Here is a 12,373-nt window from a genome sequence, read left to right on the forward strand (position 1 = left end):
GGGGGGGGGGGGGCTAGGTCCAATCCATGCATGCTTTGTGGTTCAGTCTCTGGGTGGGAGACTCCCAAACTCTGGGAGTTTATTAACTCTGTAGATTTTCTTGGCATTCTTGACCTCTCTGGCTCCATTAATCCTTCCCTCCACTCTTCCACAATACTCCTCAAGGTCCACCAAATGTTTGGCTGCATCTGTTTCCATTGGCTGTTGGGTGAACTGTCTCAGAGGACAATTATGATTGACTCCTGTCTGCAAGCATAGTAGAGTGTCATCAGTAGTGTCAGAGGCTGGATCTCTCCTGTGGGATTGGTCTCAAGTTGAGCCAGTTATTCATTGGCCTTTTCCTAAATCTTTGCTCCATCTTTGTCCCTGCAAATCTTGTAGGCAGAACAAATTTTGGTTAAAAGATATTGTAGGTGGGTTAATGCATGTGGAGAAAGAGGAAAACTCATGAATTGCTGGTGGGATTGCAAGCTGGTACAACCACTTTGGAAAACAGTCTAGCAGTTCCTCAGAAAATTGGAAATAGTTCTACTTATAGGCCCAGATATACCACTCCTGGGAATATACCCAAAAGATGCTCTAACATATAACAAAGACACATTCTTCACTATGTTCATAGCAGTCTTATTTATGATAGCCAAAAGCTGGAAAAACGCCAGATGTTCCTCAAGCGAGGAATGGATACAGAAAATGTGGTATATTTACACAATGGAGTACTTCGCAGTTATTAAAAACAATGACTTCGTGAATTTTGCAGGCAAATGGATGGAACTAGAAAATATCATCCTGAGTGAGGTAAACCAGAGCCAAAAGGGCACACATGGTACATACTCACTGATAAGTGGATATTAGCCCTGAGGCTTAGAATACCTAAGATAAAACTCATAGACCATATGAAGCTTAACAAGAAGGAAGACCAAAGTGTGGATGCTTCAATCCTACTTAGAAGGGAGAATAAAATAATCACTGGAGGTAGAGGGAGTGACAGACCTGGAAGGGATAGAGGAGGGGTTGGGAAAGCAGGGGCAGGATCAGGTATAGGAAGATACAGAAGTCCAGAGGGTCACGAGAATGAATAGAAATATGTAGCAGGGGGGGGTGGGGAACAGGGGGGACCACTAGAAAGTCCCAGACGTTAGGGAAGTGATAAGTTTTGAGGATCCAACTGGGATGTCATTAGCAAAAATACCCAACAGAGGGGAGAAAGAACCTGAAGAGACCACCTCCAGTAGATTGGCATGGGCCCCAGTTGAAGGATGGGGTTACCTACTCATCTCAAAAATTTTAACGCAGAATTGTTCCTGTCTAAAGGAAATGCAGGAACAGAAAAATGGAGCAGAGTCTGAAGGAAAAGCCATCCAGAGCCCCCTCAACCTTGCGATCCATCCAATCTGTAGACACCAAATCCAGGCACTACTGTTGATGCCAAGAAGTCCCACAGACAGGAGCCTAGTATGACTGTCCTCTGAGAGGCTCTGCCAGCATCTGACTAAGACAGATGTAGACATTTAACAGCAAACCATTGGACTGAGCCCATGGACCCTAATGGAAGAGTTAGGGGAAGGACTGAAGGAGCAAAAGGGGATTGCAACCCCATAAGAACAATAATATCAACTAACTGGACCCCTCAGAGCTCCCAGGGACTAAACCACCAACCAAAGAGTACATATGGAGTGACCCATGGCTCCAGCTACATATGTAGTAGAGGACTGCCTTATCTGACATCAATGGGAGGGGAAGCCCTTGTTTCTGTGGAGGCTTGTTGCCCCAGCATAGGGGGATGCTAGAGGGGTAAGGTGGGTGAGGGAGGGTGGGTGGAGGAGTACCCTCTTAGAGGTGGAGGAAGATGGGGTGGGGGATTGCAGAGAGGAGACTGGGAAGGGGGCAACCTTTGAAATGTAAATAAAATAACTGATAAAAACAAGAAAGAAAAGATGAGGAACATCAGATGCAAAGTGTTTAAAGAAAAATTGTGTATGGAAGAGGAACAACAACAATTATCGATTTGTTTCAGGAAAAATCTAAACATATATATTTTCCCCAACTTTACAAGTTAAAATTTTGCTTCTTTCTTGTTTGGTATCTTATTTCAGACTATGATCTTCTTTCTTTTTTCCATTTTGTAAATTTATTTTGAATATACAAAATATCTGTGGTAATGCTAAGGTAGAAGTGTGTGGAGAGCTTTTTGGGGTTGTGTGGCAGGAATCTAATATTGGGCCAGGACAAGGAAGAGGGCTTCAGGCAGGAATTTGATATTGGGCTATGACAGGGACTAAGTTCAGGCAAGAATTTGATTTTAGGCTAGAACAAAGAAGTAGGCTTTAGGAATGAATATGACGATGGGCTAGGACAGGGAAGCAGGCTCAGATATCTTGGTCATCCTGATAAGCCCTTAGAAACAGTGATCATGGGAGTGATCACAGGACTTTGTTTATTGCCTTGCCTGTTTCTTGAGTATTTGTGTTTGTTGTACTGCTTGACCTTATTACTTGCATGTAATTAAAATGGTATAAGAGCAGATTGGGAAACAATAAACCCATCTCAGCCTCAGAACTGGCTGGGATCATGCTGCAGTGTTGTCTAATTAATTGTCTTTTTTCCTTTTTAATCCTCACTCCTGCACTGGGGAACCTGTTGACTGACTGAGTTGGCTTGGTCAGAAGAGTTAGATATTTCTGTATTTGGTTCATCTAAATGGATGGACACTGCTGTGATGTCATTGCACCGTCTTGCTGGGGACACTATGTTGTGAGACTCATGAGAAACAAAACCAGAATCAGGTGGAGATTGGAATTTTTTTCTTTTAAAACCCTAACATGTTTTCTCCGTGTCCTTCTTATCAAGTCTCTGACTCCTATTTGCTAGGTACCCAGTAGTCATTTTCCTAATCAACACTGCATTTTCTCACAAAGGGAGGATAGTAAACCTTCCTTGTTCAATGAAGGGGCTTCTCTTAAAAGAATACAGGTTTTCTAAGTTCTAAGTTAAACTTCTGCTGCTTTGAGAAACATGTTCATGCTGAACTTTATAACAGTGGACATGTCTGCTTGCTTTATTAGCCGTGTAGCTGTCTAACTCACTCTCATTTTAACTCCATAGATGAATTGGTACTGCGAGTTCATTTCGTAATCTTGCTCAAACATGAACTATTTTTTTACTGCAATGAGAAAAGTGGAGGATTTGATTACACAAATCAAAAACTAAAGTCTAATGTTGTTTCAGTGCTTCAGCTTGTGTGGGGAGATAACCTATACGGCCAGTTGGAGGCTTCAGAAACATAGAGTGGGGGGATACGGAGTGAAACTAGAAATTTCTACACAGAGCTTCAGTGAGAAGACAGTACACAAGTAACTCATTAAACCAACTAATGCACACATATTGAGAAAGACATTTTCTTTCCAGCAACTAGCAAGAGCAAAGATGTGCTTAGAAGCACACATCACTATATACACACCCTTTGTTCATACATACTGATCCATAAAATGTACTAATACACACCTCTGGAGTACATTCCTCTGGTATACAAACACTGGAAATATATATCTTTGGTACATGCAATTCTGTTGCACATATACCTGACAAACATACCCCTCTTTCACACTCCTCTGGGGGTAACGAACCCTGCTATACAGAATCTTGCTACACATTTGGGTGCACATACACCTGATATGACACACTTGTACCCAGCATACACACTCTTTGTTCACGTACCCTTGGTAGAAAAACCTTTGAATTACACATCTCTAGTTCATACTCTAGAACACATCACCTAGTTAATACACCCCTGGTTTACACACCCATGGTGCATCCCTGTTGTAATTTGAATGTAAAATGTCCCCTATAGGTCCACGTGTTTGAACAGGTATCTCCTAGCTGGTGGCACTGTTTAGGAAGGCTATGGGACCTTTAAAAGTGGAGGCTTCCTAGAGGAAGTATGTCACCTGGGACATATTTTCATGTTTTTAATAAAACTTGGGGATCCTTCCCATATACAGTCATCAAACCCAGACACTATTGTCAATGCCAGCAAGTGCTGGCTGACAGGAGCCTGATATAGCTGTCTCCTGAGAAGCTCTCCCAGTGCCTGACTGTGGGGAGCTGCAGCTGCCACCCTATATACATATATTTTGAACACCTGGTCTCTGGTCAGAGCAGAGAGCATTGATAATCAAGCCCTTAGTTGGAGAAGCTGAGTGCCTCTAGTTTGTGATGCAAGCTGGCATGAATTCCCGCAGCCTATTATGCTTTGCCGCGTAGCTGATGCTGATTGGGACCAGGGAAGGTATTTAACCCACAAGGGCTGGGGTCTGGAGAGAGACTGGAGTGTAAGTAAGTATGTGGAGATAGGAGTAAGTATGTTTAATTAGGGCTGGTGATGGGTTAGAGGTAAGATGTAGATTTAGAAGAGTAAGTATGTAGAGATAGAAAGTAAGTATGTAGAATTAGGGCTGGTGAAGGGATAGAAGAGTAAGTATGGGATATAGAAGAGTAAGTATGATAGATAGGAGTAAGTATGTAAGGATAGAAGTAAGATGTAGGAATAGAACTAAGAATAGGAATAGGAGTAAGTAGAAATAGTAATAAGTAAGATGTAAGAAGCAAGATATAACTAATAAAATGTAAGTAGAAATAAGTAAGATGTAACAAGCAAGATTACAAGGATCCTAATAAAACTGCATGGGGAAGAGCTCGGTGTTTGCCTCCTTATGTCCAGCTGGGACGGAAAGACAGCTTACACCTGACTAATACAGAAGTGGAGGCTCACAGCAATCCATTGGACTGAGCACAGGATTCCCCAATGAAGGAGCTAGAGAAAGGACCCAAGGAGCTGAAGGGTTTGCAGACCCATAGGAGAAACAACAATATGAACTAACCAGTACCCTCAGAGCTCCCAGGGACTAAACCACCAACCAAAGAGTACACATGGTGGGACTCATGGCTCCAGCTGCATATGTAGCAGAGGATCCCCTACTCAGTCATCAATGGGAGGAGAGGCCCTTGGTCATGTGAAGGTTCTATGCCCCAGTGTAGGGGAATGCCAGGGCCAGAAAGCGGGAGAGAGTGGGTTGGTGAGCAGGGGGAGATAGGAGGGAATAGGTTTTTGTTTTTTGTTTTTTTTTGGTGGGGAAACCAAGAAAGGGGATGTCATTTGAAATGTAAATAAAGAAAATATCTAATAAAAAATGTTTTTGCAATGTTATATCTCTATCTATTGATCAGTCTATCGATCAATCTATCGATCTAACATCTCTCTATAATTTATGTATATCTATCTATATCTATTTATCTATTTATAATCTATCAATTTATTTAGTGTTTATAAATATTTTGCCCAAATGTATGCCCACAATGCATGCAGTTCCCACAGAGACAGACAAGGGCATTAGATCCCCTTCGACTGGCAATACATTCAGTTGTGAGCTGCCATGTAGATGTTCAGAATTCAACACTGATCCTCTCAAAGGGGGGTCAGTACTATTAACAGCCCTGGAACTTGAGGTTTTATAGTCTGGCCCTACTACCTGTTCTCTCTCCCTCTGCTTCCTATGTGCAGATGAAATGAGATCTTTCTTTCTGACTGACAAGCCAGCTTGCTGTTTCTGTTGTCATTCTTTCTAGACAGATTCCCACTAGAGCTGTGAACAAAATTGAACTATATTTTAATGGAAATTGTTTTGCTCTGTGGTATTTTCATGACAACAACAGAACTGTAACTAACATGGAAACTGGTATTAGAGAATTAGGGCTGTTGTCTGTTGAACCTGACTATGTTAGGTTTTGGAGAAATGTGAAAACTTTGAAACTTTAACGTAGAAAAATTTATCAAGCTATTCATGTGGAAATATTTGCATGATATTTTGATAAAGAATCTGGAAATTCTACCTATATCATGAGAACTTTCATGAGGGTCAGTTGGAAAGGTAATGGACTATTTCCTTTGACAGGGGAAACTTTAAGAGCATGTCATTGAGCCATGGATTGGTTTTTATTGGTTACTTTTTGTAGGAGGTCTACAGTAAAAAAGAAGGACATGTTGGGCAGGAAGAAAAAATATGAAATTTGAAGAAGAAAGAACACTAAGAATCATTAGATTAAAACAAAGTCTTTTCGTGAAAAAGACTGCATTTGTATAAGCCATTAGTACCATTAAAGCTAAGCCTCTTGCTCTGCACTTAGAAGAATAGAGAAGGTACCTTGACGACCAGACCCCAAGCAGCTCAGGCTCTAGTCTGCGAAAGGACAGTCTAAGGGGTTTCCTCTCTTTAAAAGAACTGCCTAGTTTTTTTATTCAAGTTTTACTCGAGTTTCAACAAAGTGAAGCTGTTGCAATTGTGGTCCAATGAGGCCAAGTCATCCCAAGATGACAGTGCAGTCCCCATGGTAATGTTCAGGAGGCATAAAAGATGCAAGGTTGAGGAGGCCATAGACTTACTTCTGCAACTTCAAGGAGTAACAGCGAATAGGAATGTGTGCCAAGGTCAGTGTGCCTATTGGGAATCCCTAACAAGGCATTATGTGAAGCTATGTAAGATGTACTTGGATTGTGACACAAACTGAGATATTAGATGGCAGAGCCACAGGGATGGTATGTCTGCTAAGGTTATATACACAGAGTGGAACCAGCACCCCCCTGTGGAGGCAGACAGGCAGAGAGAGGGGGAGGGTTATAGACCGCAAAGCTGGAGAAGTCACCTAAGTTCTTTGAAATTGAAGCTCCAGTTGTTTTGACATAGAAGGTGCTAATGGCTTTCAAAAATGCAGTCCTTTTCAACATTTGGCACAAGCTAAAGTAAAATTTACTATTTAAGTCTTTTTGACAATTGTTTTCATTTTGCTATTGTCTGGCTTCAGTGGGCGAGGATGTTCCTAATCTGAGTGATGCAATTCTTCTAAGATGTCTTGAAGACCTTGCATTTTTTATTTCGCTTGATCCAGTCTGTTGGTGAAGCTTCTCTGAGAATTTTTGCTTCACATAATGACTTATTCCTTTCAAGTGTTATTGGGTTTTTCTTCAGAGGTTCTCTTTTAGAAATTCTACTTTCATAACTTGAATTGCTTTCACTCTCATTCAACTGTGTTTTCTAAATCTTCAGGCACTCATGAATTCCTCTTTGAGTTCCCTTGTACATATTTAGAACTGCTAGTTTGAAGTCCTTGTCTTGCGCATTACAAGACAAGGGTACAGCCTTGGTAAGCAGAAAAATTTTTGAGTATTAGTTGTCATACTGTCTAAACTCCTTCACAATACTCTGAGAGTTAAGCTGTTCTCCACAGTTGTGATTGTCATTTAAATGGCACTGCTACTGTAGCAACAGAGCAGCAAATGTTTACTTCAGTGGTTCTTAAAAGAGATGGAGATGCTTCCTCAAGGAATATTAAGCAAAATTATTTGTGGTTGTCATACCTTGATTTGCATGCGCCTGCCTTCTCTCTTTGGGTGTAGAATTGTATGTTGCTACTGACAGCCAGTAGAAGAATACCATGAATGCTGCTGCCACCCTACAATGTACAAGACAGCCCACACAACTTCTTGGCCCCCAAAATTAATGATACTTCCAGTGAGAAAAATCCTGTGTAGAAGAATTAGAGTGCGTAGGAAGAAAGTAGACTTGGTGCTCAAAGAGAAGTCACAATTATTTGCATATTAAATAACATAATTTATTTAATCTTTTTTTTCATCAATTAAGTTAGAATCTTACACAAGACGCACATTCTAATGTGGAGTTATGCCACCAAGTTGAAATAGGTAGGAAACAACACAGAAGCAGGCTCTGACAGGGAGTATAAAATTTGTTTTGGTTTTGGGGTTTTGAAAGTCATTTTTCTCAGAGGAAATGCCAAGTCTAACATTAAAGTAAGGAATGAGAGGATTTCTGTATTAAATATTTTCTTAGAAAAAAATTTGTAATTTTTTAGAAACTTTGTAACTTTAATTTAAATGGAAGATTCTATTAAGTGTGCCTCATTAAAATATCCATTAATTCCTTAACTCTTTGTCATGACACATTGTTTCCTTCCCTAACATCTTGGGAACTCTGAAATTCATAATTAAATTTTCTGTTATTGCTGTAGTATTGATCTATCAATGGCTTCTATGATTTCAAAGTCCACTACTTACCATCCCTCTATTATAATAAGAATCAATGTATCTAAACATTCTGAGTTATATGAATGAGTTAAACATTTCAGTGTTTTGAATTTGCATCATAACATCCATTTTGTATGACAGAGAATCATCACTTATTTTTATCCAAAAGAGAACTTTTATTGAGAAAATTATAATATTTTTTTCTTTGGTCCCATTCATATTTTTTTAAAAAATACTTTTGTTTTAAATCATGTCTATGAATATGTGTCTGGGTGGAGGCATATGCATGGAAATGTAGGTACTTGCAGAGGTGAGAGGGTTCTAATAAATCTCAGGTGGAGTCACTGCTGGTTGGTAATCTTCAGACATAGGTGCTGGAAAGAACTCACATCCTCTGTAAGAGCAGCAAATTCCCTTAATCTAATTGCTAAGCTATTACTTCAGCTCTTTGTCTCATTCATTGTAAGAAAAGTTTAGGAATCAGAGTTGTAGAAATCCCTGTATTTGACAAAGTGCTCTGTTTTTTATTTATGGGTACTTTTCTCTGTTGACTAATCCCTAGCAAAATTTCCTTTTCCAGAACTATTTGGAAGAAGGAGAAATGAGAAAGAGAACAAAATATTCTGTGGATCACTACATAAGAAGCATGTTTAAAACTGACCATCGAAGAAATATCAAAGGGATAGAAGTTGAATGCTAAAAGCCCCGTGCAGCAACTGTGAACAGTAAAGGTAAGAAATTGGAAAGCAGGAATGGAGATGTGGATAAATAATGCAAATGGTATCGACTGTTACTGTGGCTGAAATTTACTATGACAAACAGCAAACTCCCTAGACAGGAAACACACAGTCATTGAGCAACAGCAGCTTTTCCCAGAGTCAAAGAAAGAAATAACATCACATTCATGTCTGTATAATGAATCTCTCCTCGTGTTCACACTTGTATTTACATAAGAATATATGTGCATAATATTTGTATGTGTACATGCACATGCCTGATATTTCTGTGCCACCTGAGCCTCTAATTAAATCTGTCTGGCTTCTTATAAACTCATTAGATTAAGATGGTGAGAAAACATCACAGTACTTGATACATGGGAAAGAAATCATAGCAATTGAATGTTTTCTATCACTCAAGAAGATTAAGTCCACTCAAGTATTTTCCATAGTATTCATTAAACACTAAGTTACTATCTTACATGTTTGGTGAAATTAGTTATGAATTTATTCACAAATTCTCATACAATTGTGCATAACACAAGACATTTAAACATAAAATTTTGAACTTATTTAATTTAACCTTATCAATTTTTGTTATAATAGCAATATTTGCTATCTTATTAATTAATTTAATAAGTTTGTTATTCAGGTGTTTTGGCACACTTTTTCAATTCTATGGCTTAGGAAGCTGAGAATAAATTGCTGTGAGTTCAAGGCCAACCTTATCTATACGGTGAGTTCCAGGACAGATAGGTAGACATGGGGAGATCCTATCTCAAAAGAAAAACAAAACAATACCCCCTCCAAGTACCTGTTCTTTAACAGGATGTAAGCTTCATAAAAACAGAGGCCATGTACTTTATATAATCATAAGCCTAGGGAAGCACTACTCTTAAAAATAAGGGAATAAAATTTAAACAGCATAATTCCTAACTATATTTTACATACTTACTCTTTTTTTATTAGACATTTTCTTTATTTACATGTCATATGATTTCTCCTTTCCCAGTTTCCCCTCCAAAAAGCAAGCAAACAAACAAGCAAAAACAAAAAGAAAAAACACCCCTGTTGCCACTCCCTCCCTATGCTTGCCACCCCACCGTCTCCCAATTATTGGCCCTGGCATTCCCCTACACTGGGGCACAGAACCTTCACAGGACCAAGGGCCTCTCCTTCCATTGATGATCAACTTTGCAATCCTCTACTATACACATGCTGCCAGAACAATCAGACCCCTCCATGTGCAGTCCTTGGTTGGTGGTTGAGTCCCTGGGAGCTCTGAGGGTACTAGTTAGTTCATATTGTTGTTCGTCCTAAAGGACTACAAACCCTTCAGATCCTTTGGTCCTTTCTCTAACTCCTTCACTGGGGACCCTGTACTCAGTTCAATGGATGGCTGTGAGCCTCTACATCTGTGTTAGTCAGGTACTGTCAGAGTCTCTCAGGAGATAGACATATTAGGCTGGCTTGTCCTTCCTTCAGTCTCTGCTCCATAGTTAGTCTTTGCAACTCCTTTCATGGGTATTTTGTTCCGCCTTTTAAGAAGGAATGAAATGTCCACATTTTGGTCTTCCTTCTTCTTGAGTTTCTTGTGATTTGTGGGTTGTTCTTCCGGTATTCTGAACTTCTGGACTAATAACCACGTATCAGAGAGTGCATACCATGTGTATTCTTTTGTGATTGGGTTACCTCACTCAGGATGATATTCTCTAGGTCCATCCATTTCCCTAAGAATTTCATAAATTCATTGTTTTTAATAGCTGAGTAGTATCCCATTGTGTAGATGTACCACAATTTCTGTATCCACTCCTCTGTTGAGGGACATCTGGGTTGTTTCCAGGTTCTGGCTATTATAAATAAGGCTGCTATGAACATGGTGGAGCATGTGTCCTTATTACATGTTGCAGTATCTTTTGGGTATATGCCCAGGAGTGGTATAGCTGGGTCCTCCAGTAGTACTATGTCCAATTTCTGGAGGAACTGCCAAACTGATTTCCAGAGTGGTTGTACCAGTTTGCAATCCCACCAGCAATGAAGTAATGTTCCTCTTTCTCCACAACCTCTCCAGCATCTGCTGTCACCTGAGTTTTTTATCCTAGCCAATCTGACTGGTGTGAGGTGGAATCTCAGAGTTGTTTGGATTTTCATTTCCCTGATGACTAAGGATGTTGAACATTTCTTTCGGTGATACTCAGCCATTCGTTATTCCTCAGTTGAGAATTCTTTGTTTAGCTCTGTACCCCATTTTTTAATAGGGTTATTTGGTTCTCTGGAATCTAACTTCTTGATATTACCCCTCTATCAGATATAGGGTTGGTAAAGATTTTTTCCCAATTTGTTGGTTGCCGTTTTGTCCTATTGACAGTGTCTTTTGCCTTACAGAAGCTTTGCAACTTTATGAGGTCCCATTTGTCAATTCTTGATCTTAAAGCATAAGCTATTGGTGTCCTCTTCAGGAAATTTTCCCCTGTGCCTATTTGCTCAAGGCTCTTCTCCACTTTTTTTTCTATTAGTTTCAATGTGAGATACTATTGCCTATGATGAGAAACACAGTTTCTCCTTTCCCCTTATTATCTTAAATTTGCAATTAAAATCCACCTTCTTGGGCACATTTTCAGAGTAGCACCTTTGAAATAAATTAAGAGTTATGGTATTTTATTGTGGTAAAAAGTCATAGACGTTCTATTTTTTTAACCTGAGAGATTTTTTAAAAAATATGTTATTTATTTATTGACATTTCATTCCTCCTTAATAGGGGGAACCAAATACCCACAGAAGGAGTTGCAGAGATTAACTGTGGAGCAGAGACTGAAGGAAGGACAAGCCAGCCTAAATATAGCTATCTCCTGAGAGGCTCTGACAGTACCTGACTAATACAGATGTAGAGACTCACAGCCATCCATTGAACTGAGTATAGGGTCCCTAATGAAGAAGTTAGAGAAAGGACCTATGGAGCTGAGGGGTTGCAGCTCCTTAGGATGAACAACAATATGAACTAACTAGTACCCTCAGAGCTCCCAGGGTCTCAACCACCAACTAAGGACTGCACATGGTGGGTCTGATGGTTCTGGCAGCATGTGTATAGTAGAGGATTACAAATTCAATCATCAATAGGAGGAGAGGACCTCAGCCCTGTGAAGGTTCTGTGCCCCAGTGTAGGGGAATGCCAGGGCCAATAAGTAGGAGAGGGTGGGGTGGCAGGCATGGGGTGGGGGGAGGCAACAGGGGTTTGTTTTTGTTGTTTTTGTTTGTTTCTTTGTTTTTTGGAGTGGAAACTGGGAAAGGAGAAATTTATATGTAAATAAAGAAAATATCTAATAAAAAAAGGCAAAAAAAATGTGAGATACTTACTCTTATACCTACTGATAAGTGTAGTTCTCAAACTTCATCAAAGAAACTTGGCTTTGCAACAGAGAAGACCATTGCAGAAAACCAAAACTAATAAAAATGCAGAGAAGAATTTGAGGGATATCCAATTCCAAGTGATATACTACCAACATAGTTCTTACACCCAAGGATCAGGGATCCTTATGGATTAGGTGGCAAAAAGATTCTAAGAGCT

General features: G+C 39.7%; 1 long non-coding RNA gene across 1 annotated transcript in view; it reads left to right on the plus strand.

The window, feature by feature from the left end:
• The window catches only part of LOC116072440, a 34,534-nt gene that overhangs the window by 17,069 nt on the left and 5,092 nt on the right, over window positions 1-12,373 (plus strand). The window contains exon 3 of the long non-coding RNA XR_004111450.1: window positions 8,673-8,823. This is a non-coding gene — a long non-coding RNA (uncharacterized LOC116072440). The remainder of the gene's footprint in view (window positions 1-8,672; window positions 8,824-12,373) is intronic.

The sequence above is a fragment of the Mastomys coucha genome, unplaced genomic scaffold (assembly GCF_008632895.1).
Source record: "Mastomys coucha isolate ucsf_1 unplaced genomic scaffold, UCSF_Mcou_1 pScaffold23, whole genome shotgun sequence".
Taxonomy (NCBI): Eukaryota; Metazoa; Chordata; class Mammalia; order Rodentia; family Muridae; genus Mastomys; species Mastomys coucha.